The following is a 24781-nucleotide window of genomic DNA, read 5'->3' as shown; positions in this document are numbered from 1 at the left end:
ATTTGTTTGTTTGTTTGGGATTACATGGAATCTTTAGATATTAACCACTCACTGGAGATACTTTGCAAACATTTTCTCCCATTCGATAGGTTGCCGTTTTATTTTGTTGACAGATTCCTTCACTGTGCAAAAGTTTTTTGTTTAGGTGGAGTCCCAGTAGTTTATTTGCTTTTGTTTCCCTTGCCTGAGGAGACAGATCCAGAAAAATATTGCTAAGGCTGATGTCCAAAAGATTACTGCCTATGTTTTCTCATAAGAGTTTTATGGTTTCAAGTCTTAGATATTTAGATTTTTTTAAACCACTTTGAGTTTGTTTTTGTGTATTGTGTAAGAAGTTGTCCAGTTTTGTTCTTTTTGCATGTAGCTGTTTGGTTTTTCTGGCACTGTTTATTGAAGTGACTGTCCTTTCCCCATTGTATATCCTTCCCTTCTTTGTTGTAGATTTTGTAACTGTATGTAAATGTTTGTTTATTTCTGTGCTCTCTATTCTATTCCATTCATCTTCTGCCTGTTTTTGTGCTAATACCATACTGTTTTGATTACTGTGGCTTTGTAGCATACCTTGAAATCTGGGATTGTGATGCTTTCAGCTTTGTTCTTCCTTCTCGACCGATTTGACTATTTGAGGTTGTTGGTAGTTTCATACAATTTGTAGAATTAGTTTTTCTAGTTCTGTGAAAAATAATGTTAGTATTTTGATAGAGATCACATTGAGTCTGTAGATCGCATTGGATATGAATTGCATTTTAACATTATTAAATCTTCCAATCTAGGAACATGGTATGCATTTCTTTTTATTCGTGTTATCTTTCATTTCCTTCATCAATGTCTCATTGTGTTCAGGGTATAGGTCTTTACCTCTTTGGTTGATGATATTACTGGGTAATATATTTTTCTTGGCGCAGTTGTAAATGGGATTGGTGTCTTAATTTCTCTTTCTGGTACTTTGTTATTAGTATCCAGATTTCCAGATATTAATTTTGTATTCTGCAACATTACCAAATTCATCTGTCAGTTCCAATAGTTTTTTGGTAGAGTCTTTAGGGTTTTCTATAGGTAGTATCATGTCATCTACAGATAATGAAAGATGAACTTCTCTACCAGTCTGGATGCCTTTTATTTCTTTTTCTTGTCTGATTGCTACAGCTATGACCTCCAGTCCTATGTTGAATAACAGTGGTGAGAGTGGATATCCTTGTCTTGTTTCTGATTTTAGAGGAAAAGCTCTCTTCAGCTTCCACAGTGAACATGATGTTAGCTGTAGGTTTGTCAGTTATGACCTCTATTATGCTCAGGTATGTTCCCTCTAAATTTGCTTTGTTCAAAGTTTTTATCAGGAACAAATGATGAATACCATCAAAAGGCTTTTCTGCATCTATTGAGATAATCATGTAATTTTATCCTTCATTGTGTTAATGTGGTATATCACATTTATTGATTTGTGGATTTTGAACCACCTTGTATCCCTGGAATAAATCCCACTTATCATGGTGCATGATTTTTTTTTGATGGATTGTTAAATTTGGTTTACTACCATTTTATTGAGGGGTTTTGCATGTATATTCATATTGGCCCATAATTTTCCTTTTTTGCAGTGTCTTTGTCTGGTTTTGGTACCGGGGTAATGCTGGCCTCATGGAAAGATTTTGGAAGTTTTCATTTCCCTTCTATTTTTTGGCGTAGCATGAGAAGGGTAGGTATGAGCTCTTCCTTGAATTTTTGGTATAATTTACTCCTGAAGCCATTTGGTCCTGGACAGTGATTTCTTAGTTTTTTTTTTAATTACCAAGTCAATTTTCTTACTACTGTTCAGAGTTTCCGTCTCCCTTATTCAGTTTTGGAAGAGTGAATGTTCCTAGGAATGTATTCTTTTCTTCTAGCTCGACCAATTCGTTGGCACATAATTTTTCATAGTATTCTCTTAACATCCTTTGCATTTCCGTGGTGCTGGTTTTATCCCCTCTTCTTTCATTTCTGATTTTATTTATTTGAATAGTGTGTCTTTTTTTATACTGAAGAATCTGCAGAAAGGTTTATCATTTTTGTCTATCTTTTCAACAGCTCTTAGCCTCATTGATCTTATCTATTGTCTTTTTTAGTCTCTATTTCATTTTATCCCCTAATCTTTATTATCATTTCCTTCCTTCTATTACCTTTTGGCTTGTGTATTCTTCTTTTTCTAATTCCTTTCGATGTAAGGTTAGATTATTTGAGATTTTTCTTGCTTCTTGAGGTATGCCCGATTGCTGTAAGCTAACCTCTTACAACAGCCTTTGTTGTGTTTCAAAGATTTTGAACCACTGTGTTTCCATTTCATTTGTACATTTTATTTCCCCTTTAACTTCTGTATTGACCTATTAGTTGTTTAGCAGCATGTTGGTGTATTCCATTTTTTCCCCTGTAATTGATTTTCAGTTTCATATCATCAGAAAAGATACTTGATGTTACTTTAATCTTCTTAAATATATTGAGACTTGTTTGGGGTATGACATATGATCTATTTTAGATAATGTTCCATGTGCACTTGGAAAGAATGTATATTCCGCTGTTTTTGAATGGAATGTTTTGCATGTATTTGTCAGGTCCATCTGGTTCAATGTGTCGTTCAAAGCCACAGTTTCCTTGTTGATTTTCTGTCTGGATGATCTATCCATTCATGTAAGTGAGGTGTTAAAGTCCCTAGCTATTATTGTATTGTGCTTAATTTCTCCCCTTATGTTAATTAATATGTAGTTTATATAGTTAGTTGCTCGTATGTTTGGGGTAAGGATATTTACAATTGCTATGTTCTCTTGTTGGATTGATCCCTTTATCATTATGTAATGCTCTTTTTTGTCTCTTGTTATAGTCTTTGTTTATCAGTTTGTTTGATGTAAGTATTGCTACCCCTGCCTTTTTTCACTCTTATTTGAATGAAATTTTTCCCCCATCCTTTCACTTTTGCTCTGTATATATGTTTAGATCTGAAGAAAGTTACCTGTAAGCAGCATATACATAGGTCTTATTTGCTTGTTTTTTAATTAACCAGTCATCCTATGTCTTTTGATTGGAACATTTAGGTCCTTTACATTTAAAGTAATTATTCATAGGTATGTACTTACTGAAATTGTGTTAATTGGTTTCTGTTTGTTTTGTAGTTTTTCCGTTTCTTTCTTCTTCTCTTGCTCTCTTTCCTTATGATTGATGACCTTCATTAGGTTGGATTCCTTTCTCTTTATTTCCTGCGTATCTATTAGAAGTTTTTGTTTGCAGTTGCCATTAGGTTCATATGTAATATCTTAAGTATTTCAGTCTATATTAAGTTGATGGTTCCTGAAGTTCAAACACATTCTAAAGCACTATATTTTTACTCCTCCTCCATCTTTTATGTATACAATGTCATATTTTATATTTTGTGAATTCCTTAACTAATTTTTTTAGTTACAATTGATATTACTACTTTTGTCTTTTAGCCTTTATATTGATTTATTACCTTTACAATCTGTTTGCTTTTACCAGTGAAGAGTTTTCCTTTCATAGTTATGCTCTTTTCTTTTCCACTTAAGGAAGTCCCTTGAACATTTCTTGTAAGGCAGGTTGACAGGTAATGAACTACTTTAACTTTTGTCTGGAAAACTCTTTATCTCTCCTTCAATACTGAATGATGACTTTGCCAGAGGAATATTTTTTCTTGTAGGATGTTTTCCTTTTAACTCTATGAATACATCATGCCACTTTCTTCGGGCTTACAAAGTTTCTTCTGAAAGTCAGCTGATAGCTTTATGGGGCGTCCTCTTGTATGTAACTAGTTGCTTTACTCTTGCTGCTTTTAAGATTCTCTCTTTATCATTAATTTTTGCCTTTACATTATGATGTGTTTTGTTGTGGACTTTCTTGCATTTATCTTCTCTAGGACTCTCTATGCCTCCTGGATCGGGATGGCCTCAGGTTAGAGAAGTTTTTGTCTATTATTTCTCCAAATAAGTTTTTTGCCCCTTTCTCTCTCTCATCTCCTTCTGGGACCTCTATAATGCAAACATCAGTAAGCTTGATGTCCCACGGATCCCTTAACTTATTGTCTTTTTTTTTTTTCCTTTTTGCTGTTCAGCTTGTGTGCTTTCTATAACCCTGTCTTCCAGATCATTGATCTGTTGTTCTGCATTTGCTAATCTGTTGTTGATTCCCTCTAGTGTACTTTAATGTCAGTTATGATGTTTGTCAATTCTGATTGGTTCCTTTTTACATTTTCTATCTCTTTTTAAATTTCTCAGAGTTTATCCACTCTTCCTCCAAGCCCAGTAAGCATCTTTTTGACCATTACTTTGAACTTTGAACTCTTTATTGGGTAGGTTGATTATCTGTATTTCATTTAGTACTTTTTCTGAAGTTTTGTCTTCTCTTGATTGGAATATATCCCTCTGTCTCCTCATTTACTTCCTTCTCTGTGTCTTTTTCTATAAAGCATGTAAAACAGCTACTTCTCTCAGTTTTGAAGATGCAGTTGTGTGTATGAACATCCTCTGTGCGGACTGTGTGTGCCTGGCAGTTTTGGCTGGTTAGCTGGAGCTAGAATCGGAGTTGGCTGTGGATCTCAGAGCTACCCTGATGGCATGGCTGGAGTTGAGGCAGGCACTGGCCAGGTGGTCCTGGGGCACTCTCCACTGGGGCTACCCTGGCAGAATGGCTTGCGCTGGAGCAGAGGTGGACCATGGCACTCTTATGGGATGGCTGGAGGTGAAGTAGATGGAGGCCAGGGAATCCTGAGCTGTTCCCTACTGGGGCCACCATGGCAAGATTGCTGGTACTGGGAAGGGTGCGGGGCAGGACACTAACCATTGGGCGCACCCAAGCAATATCACTGGAGCTGAAGCAGGCATGGGCCAGGGTGTCTGGGGACCATCCTCATCTGGGTGGCCCTGATGAGATAGTTGAAGCTGATGCAGGTATAAGCTGGGGCATGGCTGGAGCCAAAGTGGGCATGGGTGGTCAGTGTCCCAGGGTGCTTGTGCCTGGGTCACCTTGGCAGGATGGATGGAGCTATAGTGGGTATAGGCTGGGGTTTCCTGGTGTATGTCATTCCAGGGCAGGCTTGGTGGGATTGCTGGAGCTGGGGGAGCCACATCCAGGTGGTTGCTTTGGGGAGATGGCTGGAGCTATTGTGGGTTAACAGTCTGGGGCTTGCTGAGGTGGCCCAGCAGAGCACCTGGACCTCACTCCCGTCTGCACTGTCATGGTGGTGGGGGAACGTAAGCAATGGTGTTCACCAGTACCTTTGACCATACTGAGTTCTAGCAGATGCCCACCATTTGGCAGATAAACTTTGGTTAGTAAATGAGTTTCCTCCACTTCTAGTCTCATTGCCCTGTAAAGTAGTTTTTTCATGGTGTCCAGCCTGGGCAAAACTCTGCACTGGCTCCTCAGTACTATCCCTCCCCACAACAGTTTACAGCATTACGTATGGGAGTTTCCAAAAGGGGAACTGCCATTCTTTATGGTTCCCCCCCACCCCCCGCCGCCACACCGCTCCTTTGGGCAGAGCTGTTCAATTGGCTCTCAGTTTTTTTTCAGAAGGAATTGACCTAGATACAGGTATAGATTCAGTGTGTCTGTGGGAAAGGGTGAGTTCAGGGTCTTCCTACGTTGTAATTTTACACCCCTCTCCCCTTTGCTCCTTTTTAAATAGTCAAGAGACACTACTCACACAAAACACCAAATGCAATTGTTTTTCTTTCTCTGTATTTGGGGGTCCTATGAAACAAATTTTTTTTAGCCATTATGAGCCAATTTTTAGCTAAATGAAGTTAAAAATTGGAACAAAACACCTCTAGAATTTAGAGTGCCTAATTCTGCTACTAGTTCACAGGGTGCCTTAGTCCACTGTAGAAAATTGTGCCACTCCAAGGAGAGGGACTATTATCAGACACTGCTTCAACAGGGATAACAAGTCTGTGCCAAGGGCGGGAATTGGTGAGCTGAGTACAGACTATATACCTCCTGGAGACTTTTTGTACAGCTTCAACTATCTTAATAATCCTTGGCAGCCCTGTGAGTGGCAAGCTCTGCACTCCGTTTAAGGAGTTCAAAGCCTGTTAAGACATAAGGTCCTGCCTTGCAACATGCATGTTACTACAGGGCTTGTTTTAATATAATTTCTGGAAATTTAAACAAAAGGCTGTGGAAACAATAAGGACTCAGCAACAACAGTAAGAAACTTGGTATTTAGAAGTATTCACCTCGGGGTGCCTGGGTGGCTCAGTTGGTTAAGCGACTACCTTCGGCTCAGGTCATGATCCTGGAGTCCCGGGATCGACTCCCGCGTCGGGCTCCCTGCTCAGCAGGGAGTCTGCTTCTCCCTCTGACCTTCCTCCCTCTCATGCTCTCTCTCTACCATTCTCTCTCTCTCTCTCAATAAATAAATAAAAATCTTTAAAATAAAAAAAAAAGAAGTATTCACCTCGGGTATTTGCACTGTGGCTACAATTCTCAATCATTTTGGCCTCAGGACTCTACACTCTAATGGTTTGTTGGGGGACCCAAGGAGTTCCTGTTTATATGGGTTATATCTATTGATATTTACTATATTAGAAAGGAAAAATAGGGTGATATCAACAAGATGGAGGGCTAAGAAATCCAACTGTCATTTCCCCCCCACAAAACCAATATGCAATAAACAACAAATGAACAAAAATAGGTCTTAGAAAGTTCTGCATTATAATGAAATAGCAATAGACACCCTGAAGAGCTTTTTTTTTTTTTTTTTTTAATGAGAATAACTACACAGAAAAGTACAGGAAGTATTTTTCCTGCATCACCCTATCACCTAGTCCAGAACAATTTGATGTCAAGTGGAACTCCTTCAGAGGGATTTCACCCCATGGGATAAAGGAAAACGGAGAATCCCAGGAGCCTTTGACAGCAAGCACCCCAGAGCCTTAACCAATGCTGAACCCAGCTGACAGAGCTGCTGGAGCCCCCACTGCTGCATCTGCCCACTCTCTGAGTCTTGAGCTACTGCTACAGAAAGATCTGCCCCCACAGTTACCACTGTGGCCCACTCGCAGGACTGGGAAGTAGTGCCCTGCTATACATGGGTCTGAAGCTGTCATTGCTTTGAGCCCTTCTCCCAGATTGCAAGTAATAGCTTTGACCCAACAATACCAAAGCAGAGCCACTGCTGTTCTATATCCCACCCTGGGCCCCAGGTCACAGCTATCACATGTCATTACTGAGTCTAAGTTGCCACCGATCTATGCCCCAGCCCTAGGATCATTGGTCATGGCTTTACCCACCACTGCTGGGGCCACACTGCTGTTGCCCTGCATTCCATATCCAGGATCCCAACACGCGGCTTTAATGAGCCATGATCAGAGATATGCTGCTGTTGTTCTGAAACTTCCCCCTGGGATATATTCCCCCTGGGACTTTGACTCACCATTCCCAGGCCGCATTGCAACTGTACCCTGATCCCTGTGCCCAACCCACCACTGCACCCTGTCATCTCAGGCCCATACTACAGCTGCATCCCTGCTCTATAGCCAGAGGAAATTCTAGAACATCAGGGCTCAGTTCCACTAGAGATATGCATACTTCTACCCCTCAGACACCACTGGCACTGTTGCAGCAAGGCACCCATGCCCCCACTATCCAGGTATCGTAGTAGCTACCACAGGGTCCTGACCTGAGCTGCTATTGCTTTGAATATAGTGCCAGATCTGGCCCTAAGAAGTTTCACCTTGGCTAAGACTTCACCCCAAAAAAGAACAGGAGGACTGCATCAACTTTTATTTCTGAGGATCCCTATGGCCCTGTATAGCACTGCCACCTGCCCAATCACTACACTGTTGGCCACAGAAAACACTTAGAGTCTCACAGGAATCAACCTGAGCTGATGGAGCTCCACGGAGACTTCATCTCTGTGCTCTCTCAGGAATCAGACATACTGCACCCCATCCAGCTGGCACCCACATTCAGGTGAAATCCTGCCCACCAGTCTGAAAAGACTGAAATAGGGGACTACTTCCTCAAGTGTGCAGACATCAGTGCAAGGCAATAAAAAAAAAAATGAAACAGCAAGGAAACAATGATAATACCAAAGGAACACAATAATTTCCCACTAACTGATCCCAAGGAAACAGGCTTCTGTATGTTACCCTGAAAAGGAATTAAAAAACAATTACTTAAAAGAAGCTCACTTGGTTTTCAGAGAACTCATACAGAAAACTCTGAACTCAGAAAAACAGTCCTTACAAAGGGCAAGATTTCGTTCTTTCTATGGCTGAATAGTATTGCATTCTATATATACACATCTTCTTTATCCATTTATGGATGGAGCTAAAGAGTATAAGGCTAAGTGAAATAAATCAGTCAGACAATGATTTCACTCATATGTGGAATTTAAGAAACAAAACAGAGGAGCAAAGGGAAAAAAGAGAGAGAGAAACCAAGAAACCTATTCTTAATTCTAGAGAACAAGCTAATGGTTACCAGACGGGAGGTAAATGATAACTAGAGTTCTTGAAGGAGAAATAAAAGGACACTAATTAAGTAGCATGAAAACATGTGAGTATAAAATTCACTTGTAAAGGTAAATACTCTAACAGTGTAATTCTGCTTTGTAATCACGTTGACTCTCATATCAGTTAAAAAGACAGAAGTTTGGAAAAACATACTAAAGCTAAAAATAAAATATTCTGTAGTGGAAACAAAGTATCTATAAAAATGTAAGTTGGGACAACAACAACAAAAAATGTAGCAGTGGCCAAGTAAATGTGTGGAAATTCTTAAAATGCAAATTGTGTGCAATTTCCTCTTTGCAGGGCGCCTGGGTGGCTCAGTCGGTTAAGTGTCTGCCTTCAGCTCAGCTCATGATCTCGGGGTCCTGGGCTCAAGGCCCACATTGGACAGCCTGCTCAGTGGGGAGCCTGCTTCTCCCTCTGCCTGCCACTACCCCGCTTGTGCTCGCTCTCTTCCTCTCTTTCTCTCCCTCTGTCAAATAAATAAATAAGTCTTAAAAAAAAAAAAAAACCAACAATTTCTCTTTGCATTTGAAGTTGTTGTTATCAGGTTAAAGGCTATTATAATCATAAAGTATTATAAAATCCTCATGGTAATAGCAAAGCAAATATTCATAATAAATACAAAAGTGATAAAAATGAAAACAAAGTATGTCACGGCAGAAAAAACAACTCACAAAGAAGTGGAGCAATGGTGGGGGGAATAGAAAGGGACTAGAAAACAATAAACAAACTAGCAATACTAAGTCTTTATCTTTCAATAATTATTCTAAATATAAATGGTTTAAATTCTACAATTAAAACATAGAGTAGCTGAATAAATAACAATTTAAAAGAGACCCAATCATATGTTGGCTAGTGGAGACTCATTTCAGCACCAAATTCACACATAAGCTCAAAGTGAAGAGATGGGGGAAAAATTTTATGAAAGTGAAAACCAAAAGGGAAGAGGAGTCAGTACACTTATATCAGACAAAATAGATTTTAAGTCAAAAGATTGTCTGGGGAAAATCTGTAGCCAAGAATATTATATGCAGCAAGACTATCATTCTGAAAATCATTCTGAGTTTGTGGTTCCTGGAGAACCAAAAACTAAAGGAGTTCATGTCCACTAAAAAAGCCTTGCAAGAAATGTTAAAGGGGACTCTTTGAGTGAGAACACAGAGGAACACAGAAAATCTCCAGAAACAAGAAACAAGCAATAAAAAAGCACTAAATTCAGATCTATCAATAATCACTCTGAATGTAAATAGACTAAATGCTCCAATCAAAAGAGAGAGGGTGTCAAAATGGATAAAAAATAAACAAATAAATAAGATCCATCTATATGCTGCTGCCTACCCAAGACTCATTTTGGACCTAAAGACAGCTGCAGATTGAAAGTGAGGAAAGGGAGAAATATTTTTCATTCAAATGGATGTCTAAAGAAAGCTGGAGTAGCAATACTTATATCAGATGAACTAGATTTGAAACCACAGACTGTAACAAGAGATGAGGAAGGGCACTCTATCATAATAAATGGGTTTATCCAACAAGAAGTTCTGACAATTGTAAATATTTATGTTCCAAATTCAGGATTTGGAAATATATAAATATATAAAACATAGATAAATATATATAAACAATATATATACAAAATATATAAAACATTATATATATATATATTTTTATAAAACATATTTATATATAAATATATAATATATAAAATATATATAAATATAAATAAATATATAAAACAATTAATATATAAATATATGAAACAGTAAAAAACAATTACTATATAAATATATATATAAATATATAAAACAATTAATAAAAAACAGGAAGGAACCCATGGATAATAACACAATAATAGTAGGGGACTTTAACACCCCCCCTTACATCAATGGACAGATCATCTAAGAAGAAATCAACAAGGAAACAAGGGCTTCGAATGACACACGGACCAGATGCACTTAACACATCTATTCAGAGGATTTCATCCTAAAGCAGCAGAATACGTATTCTTTTTCAGTGCACATGGAACACTCTCCTGAAGAGATCACATACTGGGTCACAAGTCTGCCCTCACAAGTATAAAAACACTGACAACATACCACACATATTTTCAGACCACAATGCCATGAAACTTAAAGTCAACCACAAGAAAATATTTGGCAAGATGAGATATACATGGAGGGTAAACAACAAGCTACTAAAGAATGAATGGATCAACCTGGAAATGAAAGAAGAAATTTAAAAATACATGGAAACAAATGAAAGTGAAAACACAACGTTCCAGAACCTATGGGATACAGCAAAAGCAGTCCTAAAAGGGAAGCATATACCACTCTGGCTCAACCACAAGAAGCAAGAAAAATCTCAAAACAAAACAAAACCTAAACATATACCTTAAGGATCTAGAAAAAGAACAACAAATGAAGGCTAAAGACAGCAACACAAGGGAATAATAAAGCTTAAGCAGAAATAAATGATAGACAAACAAACAAACAAAAGAGACCCTGTACAGGAGCTGGTTCTTTGAAAACTTTAAAAAATTCATAAACCTCTAGCCAGATTTATCAAAAAGACAAAGGAACCAAATAAATAAAACCACAAATGGCAGAGGAGAGATCACAACCAACACCACAAAAATAATACAAACAATCATAAAAGAATATTATGAAAAATTATATGCCAACAAATTGGATATCCTGGAAGAAACAGAGAAATTCCCGGAAAGATATAAACCACCAAAACTGGATCAGGAAGAAATAGATAACTTGAGCAGACTATTAAGCAGCAAGGAAATTGAATCAGTAATCAAAAATCTACCAACAGGGGCGCCTGGGTGGCTCAGTTGGTTAAACATCTGCCTTTGGCTCAGGTCATGATCACAGGATCCTGGGATCCAGCCCTGTTCCGCAGGGAGTCTCCATCTCTCTCTCTCCCTCTGTCCCTCCCCCTGCCCATTCTCTCTCTCTCTCTTTTCCTCTCAAATTAAAAAAAAAAAATCCTTTAAAACAAACAAACAAAACTTCCCAACAAACAAAAGTCCAGGGCCAGATGGCTTCCCAGAGGAATCCTTCCAGATATTTAAAGAACAGTTAATACCCATTCTTCTGAAGTTGTTCCAAAAAATAAAAATGAAGGGAAAACATCCAAAGCCATTCTAGGAGGCCAGCATTGCTGTGATTCCAAAACCAGACAAAGATCCCACCAAAAAGGAGAATTACAGGCCAACATCCCTGATGAACATGGATGCAAAAATTCTCCATAAGATACTAACTAATCAGATCCAACAGTACATTATAAGGATGATTCACCATGACCAAGTCGGATTTATTCCTGGGCTACAGGGGTGGGGTTCAACATCTGCATGATACACCACTTTAATAAAAGAAAGGATAAGAAACACAGGATCCTCTCAATAGATGCAGAAAAAGCATTTGACAAAATACAGTATCCTTTCTTGATAAAAGCCCTCAACAAAGTAGGGATAGAGAGAACGTACCTCAATACCATAAGGCCATATGAACCACCCACAGCTAATATCATCCCCAATGGGGAAAAACTGAGAGCTTCTATGGTCAGGAACCAGACAAGGATGTCCACTCTCACCACTCTTATTTAACAACCTACTGGAAGTCCTAGTTACAGCAATCACACAACAAAGGAAATAAAAGACACCCAGATTGGCAAGGAAGGGGTCAAACTTTCACTCTTCACGGACAACATCATACTGTATTTAGAAAACCGGAAGGACTCCACCAAAATTTGCCAGAACTCATATACACGAATTCAGAAAAGTTGCAGGATATAAAAATCAATCTCTTGCATTTCCATACACCAATAATGAAGCAGAAAAAAAAGGGAAATCAAGGAATTTACAATTGCACCAAAACCCATCAGATACCTAGGAATAAACCTAACCAAAGCTGTAAAGGATCTGTACTCTGAAAACTATAAAACGCTTCTGAAAGAAATTGAAGATGAGACAAGTAAATGGAAAAACATTCCGTGCTCATGGATTGGAAGAACAAATAATGTTAAAATGTCTACACTACCCAAAACAGTTTACACATTTAATGCATTCCCTATCAAAATCTCCAGCATTTTTTGCAGAGATACAACAAACAACCCTAAAATTTGTGAGGAACCACAAAAGACCCCAAATAGCTGAAGCAGTTTTCAAAAAGGAAAATCAAAGCTGGAGGCATCACAATTGCAGACTTCAAGCTGTATTACAAAGCTGTAGTGATCAATAGAGTATGGTATTGGTACTGGCACATAGGTGCACAAATAGGTCAATGGAAGAGACAGAGAACCCAGAAATGGACCCACAACTATATGGTCAACTAATCTTCAACACAGCAGGAAAGACTATCCAATGGAAAAATGACTGTCTCTTCAACAACTGGTGTTGGGAAAACTGGACGGCGACATGCAGAAGAATGAATCTGGACCACTTTCTTACACCATATAGAAAAGTAACTTCAAAATGGGTGAAAGATCTAAACGTGAGACAGGACTCCATCAAAATCCTAGAGGAGAACACAGGCGGCAACCTCTTTGACCCCAGGGTGTAGCAACTTCTTAGTAGACATTTTGCCAGAGGCAAGGGAAACAAAAGCAAAAACAAACTCTTGGAGTTTAATCAAGATGAACATTTTCTGCACAGCGAAGGAAAGACTCAACAAAACCAAAAGGCAACCTGAGGAATGGGGAAGACATTTCCAAAAGACATATCTGATAAAGGGTTAGTATCCAAAATCCATACGGAACTTACCAAACTCAACACCCCAAAAAACAAATAATCCACTTAAGGGCAGAAGATGTGAACACACATCTCTCCAAAGAAGACATTCAGATTGCTAACAGACAAATGAAAAAATGCTCAACATCACTCATCATCGAGGAAGTACAAATCAAAACCACCTATGAGATATCAACTCACACCTGTCAGAATGGCTAAAATTAACAACACAGGGACAAGAGATGTTGACACGATGCAGAGAAAATGGAGCCCTCTTATACTGCTGGTGGGAATGCAAACTGCTGCAGCCACTCTGGAAAACAGTATGGAGATTCCTCAGAAAGTTAAAAATAGAAATGCCCTACCACCCAGTAGATCCACTACTAGATATTCACTGAATGGATACAAAAATAGATTCGAAGGGTGCCTGGGTGGCTCAGTCCGTTGGGTGACTGCCTTCGGCTCAGGTCATGATGCTGGAGTCCCGGGATTGAGTTCCGCATCGGGCTCCCTGCTCAGCAGGGAGTCTGCTCCTCCCTCTGACCTTCTTCCCTCTCGTGCTCTCTCTCTACCATTCTCTCTCTCTCTCTCCATAAATAAATAAAAAAAATCTTTAAAAAAAAAAATAGATTCGAAGGAATACATGCACCCTGATGTTTATAGCAGCATTATCAACACTAGCCTAATTATGGAAGCAGCCCACGTGTCTATCGACTGATATATATAGATATATATATATATCTATATATATCTATAATGGAATATTTCTCAGCTATCAAAAAGAATGAAATCTTGCCATTTGCAGTGATGTAGATAAAGCCAGAGAGTACTCTGCTCAACAAAAATAGTTACTCAGAGAAAGACAAATACCATATGATTTCACTCATATGTGGAATTTAAGAAACAAAACAGATGAACATGGGGATTAAAAAGAGAGGCAAACTATTAAGTGGACTCCTAACACTAGAGAATAAACTGAGGGTTGCTGGAGGGAGTTGGGCCAGGGCTTGGGTTCAATGGGTGAAGGCTATTAAGCAGTGCACTTCTGATGAGCACTGGGTTTATATGTAAGTGATGAATCACTAAATCATTGACCTGAATCTAATACTACCCTGTATGTAAGCTACCTGGAATAGAAATAAAAACTTGGAAGAAGAAAAAAAGAATCCAATGGCAGATAAGTAAAGATATACATAAATAAATTTAAGAAGTAAAACAAGATAAATCACAATGCACAAAGGATCTAAGAGGATATGCTTCCTAAGAAAATATTCAAATGACCAATTGGTATATGAAAGGTAGTCAACATCACTAATAATCAGGGAAATGCAAAACAAAATTGCTGTGAGCTACACCAGTTGGAATGGCTAGTATCAAAAAGACAGGAGACAGCAGAGCGGACACCCGGGACTCCAAGGTGGCGTCAGTCGTACCACTGAAGGAGAAGAAGCTCATGGATGTGAAACTAGGAGAGCTGCTCAGCTGGATACCGATGCGGGATTTCACCCCTAAGGGCATTGCTGGAGCATTTCAAAGAGGTTACTACCGGTATTACAACAAGTATGTCAATGTGAAGAAAGGGGGCGTTGCTGGGATTTCTATGGTGCTGGCAGCTTATGTGCTTTTCAACTACTGTCGTTGTTACAAGGAACTCAAACACGAGCGGCTCTGCAAGTACCACTGAAGAGGGCCCAGTATGGAGGCACTTCCTTGAATCCTTTCATATTCTAATTCAGAATTAACATCCAATAAAAGATGACTGGTAAAAAAAAAAAAAAAAAAAAGACAGGAGAAAACAAGTGCTGCTGGAAACATGTGGAGGAAAGGAAAGCTTGTATACTAGTGTAACTATAAATGCAAATGTAAACTGTTGCAGTCATTTTGGAAAACAAAAAATTAAAAATAAAACTATGATCCAAGAATCGCACTCCTACATATGTATCTGAAGGAAATGAAATCAGCATCTCAGAGAGATATGGTAACAGATGATAAATTATCCTGGTCAATGTACCTGAATGTACAGAACTGTTGAATTAGTATGTTGTATATCTGAAACTACTAGAACACTGAAAATCAGCTATACTTCAATAAAAATAATAAAAAATAAATAAATAAGATATAAAAAATAAATAGGAATATGAGTACACTAATAGCAGCACAGATTTTTTTTAAGATTTTATTTATTTATTTGACAGAAAGAGACCCAGCGAGAGAGGGAACACAAGCAGGGGGAGTGGGAGAGGGTGAAGCAGCTTCCTGCTGAGCAGGGAGCCCGATGCGGGCCTAGATCCCAGGACCCTGGGATCATCACCTGAGTCGAAGGCAGTCACTTAATGACTGAGCCACCCAGGCATCCCAGTAGCAGATTTTTTAACTGATAAATAATATGGTAACTTTTATGAAAATGAAATACCACTAAGATGGCTATTTGGAAAAAAAGAACAATAACGTGTATGTTGGGGGAAACATAGTAGGATGATTAGAACACATACATTGCTGCTAGACATGTAAAATAGTATAGGCATTGTGGAAAACAGTTTAGCGTTTTCTCAAAAAGGTCAATATAGAGTTACCTTAAAGACCAGCAATTCCACTAATAGGTTTAAGGTCAAAAGAAGAAAAAATGACCAAAACCACTACATTTACACAGGGTTTCATCAAATACTATTGAAAAGGGTGTAAATAGCAAATGACAAACAGTCCAAATGTATCTCAATATGGACATTGTTGAATGGATAAAAAAAACTGTGGTATATTCATAAAATATAACGTTAATCATGAACACACATATAAAATGAAGTAGCAATACTTGCTATAATATGAAGACTGAAAACACTGAGAATTAAATCAACATTCTGTTGAATAACTGATGGTTCAAAGGAGAAATAAAAAGATTGCTTGGATGAATGAAAATGTTAACACAGCATACCAAAATGAATGGGATGTACTAAAAGAAGGAAACTCATGGCAATACATATCTATATCAGGAAGCAAGAAAGATGTCAAATAAAATAACCTAACTTTGTCTACAGAAACTAGAAAAAGAACAAACTAGGCCCAAGTTAGAAGAAGGAAGAAAATAACCTGGAGCAAAAGGAAATAAATGAAATAGAAACGAAAAAGACAACAGAAAAGATCAATGAGGCTAAGAACTGCTATTTTGAAAAGATAGGCAAAATGTACAAATCTTTAGATAGATTCACCCAGAAAAAAAAAAGAACATAAACTCAACGTTCAATATGAAAAAGGAGGTGTTACAACTGATACCACAGAAATACAAAGGATTATAAGAGACTACTGTGAAAAATTATATACCCTCAAATTGGAAAATGTTAAAGAAATGGGGAAATACTTAGAACAAAACTATTGTTAGTGAATCATGAAGAAATAGAAAATCTAAATAGAACAATTACTAATACAGAGATTAAGTCAGTAATCAAAACATACCAACACACACAGTGCAGTACCAGATGACTAGACAATCTCTATCAAAATTCCAATGTAAGTTTTCACAGAAATAGAATAAACAGTTCTAAAAGTTGTATGGAACCATAAAAAAAATCCATCAATAAATAAGGAAAACAATCTTAAGGAAGAAAAACAAAGGTGGAAGGATCATGCTCCCTGATTTAAGACTATCTTATAAAGTTATAGTAATCAAAAGAATTTGATATTGGCATAAAAATATCCACACATGTCTGAACAAATAATTTATGACAAAGGAGCTAAAAAAACAGGAGAGTTTTGGGAGTTATGGGAGAAAGAGTCTCTCAATAAATGGTACTGGGGAGACCACATGGCCATACACAAAAGAATGAAACCGGACCACTATCTTACATCACACACAAAAATTAACTCAAAATGAATTCGAGACTTGAATATAAGACCTGAAATCATATGCTATAAGAAAACATAGGCTTTATTTTTTATTTTATTTATTTATTTATTTGTTTGTTTATTTATTTGTTTAGTATTTGAGAGAGTAGGAGACAGGAGAGGGTCAGAGAGAGAAGCACACTCCCTGCTGAGCAGAGAGCCTGATGCAGGGCTCAATCCCAGGACCCCAAAGTCACGACCTAAGCAGAAGGCAGATGTTTAACCAACTGAGCGAACCAGGCGCCCCAGAAACATAGGCTTTATACTTCTCGACCCAAGTCATGGCAGGGAGTGATTTGAATCTGACACAAAGCCAAAACAACTAATGCAAAAATAAGCAAAAAAGACTACAATAAAACTAAAAAGCTTCTGCATAGCAAAACAAACCACAAACAAACTGAAAAGTCAATCTGTGGAATGAGAGAAAATATTTTCAAATCATATATATATGATAAGAGGTTAATATCCAAAATATAGAAAAACACATACACTTGATAGCAAAACAAACAATCTGACTTTAAGAAGGAAAGATGATCTCTATAGATGTCTTTCCAGAGAATACATACAGATGACTCTAAGATCTCACTTACATGTTAAATTGAATAAACATAGAAACCAAACTCATAGGTATTGAGAACAGATTGGTAGTTGCCAGAGGTGGGGGCATAGGCAGTGAGACAAATGGGTGAAAGTAGTCAAAATATACAAATTTGCAATTTTAAAATAAACAAATTATGGCAATGTAACATGGTGTCATCTAACAGCATGCTGACTATACACAATAACACTGTACTGCATATTTGAAAGTTGCTGAGAGTAAATCTTAAAAGTTCTCATCATCAGAGAAAGTAAACTTGTAACCATGGTGATGGATGTTAATTAGATTTGGTGATCATCTCACAATGCATACAAATATTGAACCATTATGTTCCACATAGTGTAATTACATTACATAATGTAATGTGTCAACTATATCTCAGTTAAGAAAACACAGTGAGAAGAAGTCAGACACAAAACCCACATTTGTATTACTCCATTTATGTGACATATCCAACTAGATAAATCATGGAAACAAATTCAAGTAATTGTTCCAGAAGCTAGGGTAAAAAGTGACTGATGCAGTGGATATTTGATGTCCTTGGGGGTAAGGAAAATATTTGGAACGAGATAGGAACAGTGGTACAAAATTGTGAATATACTAAATGCCACTGAAGAATTCACTTAGTTTTTTTTTAATATTTGAATTCCAGTTAGTTTCAAGAAATATTTGTTTCAGATGCACAATATAGTGATTCAACACTTCTATACAACACCCAGTGTTCATTACAAGTCCACTCCTTCATCCCTATCACCTATTGTACCCATCCACCCACTTAGGTCTCCCTGGTAACAACCATCTGTTTGTTCTCTAGAGTTGAGTGTTTCTTAGCTTGCCTCTCTCTTTTTTTTCACTTTGCTCATGTGTTCTTTTTTCTTAAATCCCATATATGAGTGAAATCATATGGCTTTTGTGTTTCTCTGACTTATTTCACTTAGCAAAATACTGTCTAGCTCCACCCATGTTGAAAATGGCAAGATTTCATTCTTTTTATGGCAGACTCACATTCCTATGTATATATTATACCACTTGTTATTTATCCACTCATCACCTGATGGACACGTGGGCTCCTTCCATAATTTGGCTGTAATTGATAATGCTGCTTAAACATCAGGGTGCATGTATCCCTTTGAATTAGTATTTTTGTATTCTTAGGGTAAATATCTAGCAGTATGATTGCTGGATCACATGGTATTTCTACTTTTAAGTATTTCAGGAACCTCCATACCATTTTCCATGGTGGGTGGACCAATTTGCAGTCCCACTAATAGTGCAAGAGGGTTTTCCTTTCTCCACATCCTCACCAAGACCTGTCATTACTTTTGTTGATTTTAGCCATTTTGACAAGGGTGAGGTGATATTTCATGCTAGTATGATTTTCATTTCCCTAATGATAAATGATGTTGAGCATCTGTTCATGCGTCTGATGCCCATTTGAATGTCCTCTTTGGAAAAATATCTGTTCATATCTTCTGCCCATTTCTTAATCGAATTATTCATTTTCAGGTGTTGAGTTGTATAAGCTCTTTATATATTTTGGATACTAACTCTTTATCAGATATGTCATTTGCATACTTCTCTGTAGGTTGCCTTTTAGTTGTGGTGCTTGTTTCCTTCACTGTGTAGAACCTTTTATTCTTGATGAAGTCCCAATAGTTTTTGTTTTGTTTCCCTTGCCTCAGGAGACATATCTAGAAAGAAGTTGCTATGGCTAATGTCAAAGAGGTAACTGCATGTGTTGTCCTCCAGAACGTTTATGCTTTCTTGTTTCACATTTAGGTATTTCATCTATTTTGAATGTATTTTTGTGTATGGTATAAGAAAGTGGTCCAGTTTCATGCTTTTTGCGTGTTGCCATCCAGTTTTCCTAACACCATTTGTTGAAGAGACTGTCTTTTCCCCATTGGATATTCTGTCTAGATTTGTTAAAGATTAAGTAAACATGTTGCTTTGAGTTCATTTCTGTGTTTTCTATTCTTCCGTTGATCTGTGCCAATAACATACTGTCTTGATCACTACAGTTTTTTGTAATAGAAATGAGGTCTGGAATTGTGTTACCTAAAGCTTTGCTTTTCCTTTTCAAGTTGCTTTGATTATTTGGGGTGTTTTTTGGTTCTGTATGAATTTTTTTTTTAAGATTTTATTTATTTATTTGACCGAGACACAGCGAGAGAGGGAACACAAGCAGGGGGAGTGGGAGAGGGAGAAGCAGGCCTCCTGAGGAGCAGGGAGCCTGATGCGGGGCTCGATCCCAGGACCCTGGGACCATGACCTGAGCCGAAGGCAGACGCTTAATGACTGAGCCACCCAGGCACCCCTCTGTATGAATTTTTTGATTGTTTGCTCTAGCTTTTTGAAAAATGCTGTTCGTATTTTGATAGGATAGCATTAAATGTGTAGATTGCTTTGGGTAGTGTAGGTATTTTAACAATATTTCTTCTTCCAATCCATGAGCATGGAATGTCTTTCCATTTCTGTGTCATATTCAATGTTTTCCATTGGTATTTTATAGTTTTCAGAGTCCAGGTGTTTCAGTCCTTTGGTTAGGTTTATTCCCAGGTATTATAGAGATTTTGGTGTAATTGTACATGGGACTGATTCCTTAATTTCTCTTTCTGCTGCTTCATCATTGGTTTCGAGAAATGCAACAGATTTCTGTAAGTTGATTTTGTATCTTGCAATGTTCCTGAATTTGTTTACATTCATAGCAGTGGTGGAGTCTTTAGGGTTTTCTATATATAGTATCATGTCATCTGCAGATAGTGCAAGTTTTACTTCTTCATTACCAATTTAGATGCTTTTTATTTCTTTTTGTTGTCTGATGGCTGTTATTAGAACTTCTAGTAATATGTTGAATAACATTGGTGAGAGTGGAAATCCTTGTCTTGCTCCTGACCATGGAGGAAAAGCTGTCTTTCCCCATTGAGGATATCATCTGAAGCTTTATCACAGATGGCCTTTATTATAGTGAGGAATATTTTTTTTTTATGACTAGATGTTGTACTTTGTCAAATGCCTTTTCTGCATCTATTCAAATAATCATGTGGTTTTTATCCTCTCTTTTATTAATGTGGTATATCACACTGATTGATTTGAGAATACTGAACCACCCCTGCAATCCAGGAATAAATCCCACCTGAACATGGTGAATGATTTTTTTTAATGTATTTAGTATTCAGTTTGCTAGTATTTTATTGAGAATTTTTGCACCCATATCTGTCAGAGATATTGGTCTATAGTTCTCTATTTTTTAAAAAAAAATTATTTTTGGGCGCCTGGGTGGCTCAGTTGGTTAAGCGACTGCCTTCGGCTCAGGTCATGATCCTGGAGTCCCGGGATCGAGTCCCGCGTTGGGCTCCCTGCTCAGCGGGGAGTCTGCTTCTCCCTCTGACCCTCCCCCCTCTCATGCTCTATCTCATTCTCTCTCTCAAATAAATAAATAAAAATCTTTAAAAAAAATAAATAAAAAATAAATTAAAAAAAAATAAAAAAAATTTATTTTTATTTACTTTATCTATCATCTATCTATCATCTATCTATCATCTATCTATCTATCATCTATCTATCTATCATCTATCTGTAATCTATCTATATCTATCAGAGAAAGCACAAAGCAGGGGAAGCAGCTCCCTGCTGAGCAAGGAGCCAGATGTGGGACTAAATCTCAGGACCCTGGGATCAAGACCTGAGCCAAAGGCAGATGCTTAAGTGACTGAGTCACCCAGGCATCCTCATACATGAATGTTTAAACCACCTTGGCAATTTCCTCAAAAAGCTATCTGGCATTCTGATATGATTGCACCAAATCAGTAGATCCCTTTGGGGTGTATTTGACAAATATTTTATCTTTCAATCCATGGACACAGGATATCTTTCTCTTTATCTGGATCATCTTTACTTTTTCCAATTTTTACTTAAATTCTAGCTAATTAACATATAGTGCAATATTAGTTTCAGGTATAGGATTTTGTGATTCAACACTTCCATACAACACTCAGAACTCATCACAAGTGCCCTCCCTAATGCCCATCTCTTTAAACCCATCCTTCCACCATCTCCCCTCTGCTGACCATCAGTGAATTCTCCAGAGTTAGGACTAAGTTTCTTGGTTTGCCTGTTTTTTCTTTTTCCCCTATGTTCATTTGCTCTGTTTCTTAAATTCCATATAAGTGAATTCATACAGTATTTGTCTTTCTCTGACTTATTTTGCTTTTCTAGCTCCATCCACATCATTGCAAATGGCAAAATTTCATTTTTATGGCTAATATTCCATTATAGATATGTACAGATCTACACATATATATGTATACATACACATACACACACACACCACATCTTCTTTATCCATTCATCAGTTGATAGACATCCTGGCTGCTCCCATTGTCTGGCTATTGTTGTTAATGCTGCTATAAACATCTGGGTGCATGTATCCCTTCAAATCAGCATTTTTATATACTTTGGGCTAAATACCTAGTAGCGCAATTGCTGGGTCATAGGGTAGCTCTATTTTTAATGTCTTGAGGAACCTCCATACCGTTTTCCAGGGTGGCTGCTCCAGTTTGCATTCCCACCAGCAGTGTAAGACGGTTCCTGTTTAAAAAAAAAAAAGTCAGACACCCAGCTGACTGAGCCACCCAGGCACTACTGACAAGTGTTTTCATTTTCATTCCATTGAAAACAATTTCTAATTTCCTCGTGTAATTTTTTTTTTGTTACTCATAGATTATTTAGAAAGGCATTGTTTAGCAAAGTTCCTTCTATTATTCATTTAAAAAATAGGGATGCCAGGGTTGCTCTGCCAGTTGAGCGTCTGCCTTCTGCTCAGGTCAGGGTCCCAGAGGGTGTCAGCTTCTCCCTCTTCCTCTTCCTGCTCTCTCTCTCTCACTCGCTGTCTCTCTCAAATAAATAAAAAGAAAAAGTATTTTTTACATCCTTTTAATTTATTGAGAGTTTATAATGATAAGCCCATGGTTTACACTGGAGTATGTCTTTGAGGATCCAGATGATTAAGTTAGCTGACAAAAACTTAAAAGCACCTTTTATAAATATGTTCAAAGAAGGAAAGGAGATCAAGTTAAAGATTTAAGGAATATTAGCAGTTGCTCATCAAATAAAGAATATCAACAAAGAAGTACAGCCAAGGAGGCATTTTTGAGTTGAGGATTTCAGTAAGTAAAATGAAAAATTCACAAGATTCTCTCAATTATAGTTTTGAAGTGACCTAAGGAAATAAAAAAAAAGAACAAAGAAATGAAGAAATGAGATATAATGGCAGATGTTAGTTTACATTTATCCATAATTAAGTACAAAGCACCCAAAAGCAGAAATTCTCAGATTAGAGATTTTAAAAACACACAAAAGAAATATAAACATTTGTGTAAAAAAAAAGAGAGAAAGAGAGAAAGGCAAAGACTACATTTCACAAGATATCTATTTGCTTAAAAACCGTTACCTAAAATATTTCCACTTGTATTAGGTAAACAATGAATGGAGTTACTCTAAGGGAAATAAATTGGTCAAAGATAGTTACAGAGTGGATCTGCCTGGAAAGTTGATCACAGACTAACTTTCATATTTACCTTTATAGTCCAACAAATGAATATCTGCTGGCAGTTGTTAGAATAATTACTTCACCTGTCCTACCTGCAGCAGATTCAGAAACATTCATGTGTACATGTATTGTCTCCCACATATTGTAACAGGCTTAGAGAACGTGGGGGGCACGAGAACAAGTTCAAAGAAGGGGGCTTAACTCAGACTTCGAAGAGTCAAAGACTGCTGCTTGCAGGTGATGATCTATAAATTCAGTGCAAAAGGATGCCGGAGGAAAAAGATTGAGAAAAGGGTATAGCTGGACAAGTGTATTCCAGTACTAGGGGAGACAGCAGAATATAGATAGGACTGCAGAAGAGACAAGAGGAAGAACAAAAGATCAAGAAGGCCACTGAGTATAGAATGTGACAGTCCTTTCACTTTTGTTGGCTTTCATTGTATGAATTATACTGATTAATATATTATTCTTCTGTATCTTGTTGCATCATTTATTCATATTGGAATTTAATTATAAAAATTGTTAATTTGTAATCTACTATGATAATTTACTTATTCATTCCAAGTACTTATGAATGCCTCTGTGAAGGACAAATGTGGATGTTAAAGCTGAGAAAACAGACTAAATTCAGTAAGCACTGACAGGAGAAACAGTTCATCTTCATTCTGATTTGTGTAGACATCACTACACATTTTAAAGGCAAAATGACAGAACTGGGGAGGGGAACAACTGCAAACAAACTAAGGCAAACTAAGGAAAGTGAGAAATTACAAAGAGTTGTAAATGTGATTAAGATCGTGTTGTGTGGTAGCTGGCAATTATTAAAATTAGGATTCTGTCCTCCCACAGAGTATGGGAGACAGAGAACTCATTTGTGATAATTACATTTCAAAGTCATGGCTTTCTTGTGAAAGACACTCCTGAGTTGGAGATGCAACTACATTGCAAAGGGACTTCTTTTTTTTTTTTTAGCTTCCCCTAAAAGTGAAATCCTATGGTATGTGATTAAACCAAAATAACAAAGCAGAATCAGACTAAAATATACAGAGAACTGGTGGTTACCAGAGGGGATAGTAGGGGTTGAGCACACAGCCTTCTAACGAAGGATACTCAGAAGAAGGCCCTAAGAGGAAACCACTCTCAAAAGGATTTTATACCACCTGGAAAGGAGCCCTCCACCCTTACCCATGTAAAGAGCTACCTGATATGTAGATGAGCACGTGGACAAAAACCTGATTGGATAACAGGCGTATGGAGGGTTAATCATATTAAAATAGCCCATCAACAAGCCCATAAAGACCCCTAGACTTAGAAACTCCAGTGGCAACCCTCTCAGATCCCCTCACTCTCAGGGAGCTTTGTACTCTGGCTCAATAAACTTTGCCCTGCTGCCCAGCACTCTTCGTCTGGTCTACCTCTTCCTTCATCGAAGCGGCACGGCCAAGAACCCAGGTACTGAAGGAAAACAAATCCTAAAACACTTACAGTTAAGAATCAATAAGTTATAGGAATAAAAGGTACAGCACAAG

General features: G+C 37.6%; 1 protein-coding gene and 1 pseudogene across 2 annotated transcripts in view; one reads left to right on the top strand and one right to left on the bottom strand.

Annotated features, from left to right (window-relative positions):
- LOC148162072 (protein WWC3-like) overlaps positions 1-24781 on the bottom strand; it is a 233709-nt gene that overhangs the window by 196679 nt on the left and 12249 nt on the right. For both annotated transcript variants that reach the window (XM_088020350.1, XM_088020351.1), the window contains exon 2: positions 22236-22291. The gene's annotated coding sequence lies outside the window, so the exon portion shown is untranslated. The remainder of the gene's footprint in view (positions 1-22235; positions 22292-24781) is intronic.
- LOC148162073 (ATP synthase F(0) complex subunit f, mitochondrial pseudogene) lies at positions 14591-14927 on the top strand (annotated as a pseudogene).

The sequence above is a fragment of the Eumetopias jubatus genome, unplaced genomic scaffold, assembly GCF_037043125.1.
Source record: "Eumetopias jubatus isolate StellerSeaLion01/CBP00866 unplaced genomic scaffold, mEumJub1_p1.0 scaffold_23, whole genome shotgun sequence".
Taxonomy (NCBI): domain Eukaryota; kingdom Metazoa; phylum Chordata; class Mammalia; order Carnivora; family Otariidae; genus Eumetopias; species Eumetopias jubatus.
This window is presented reverse-complemented; position numbering and strand designations above follow the sequence as displayed.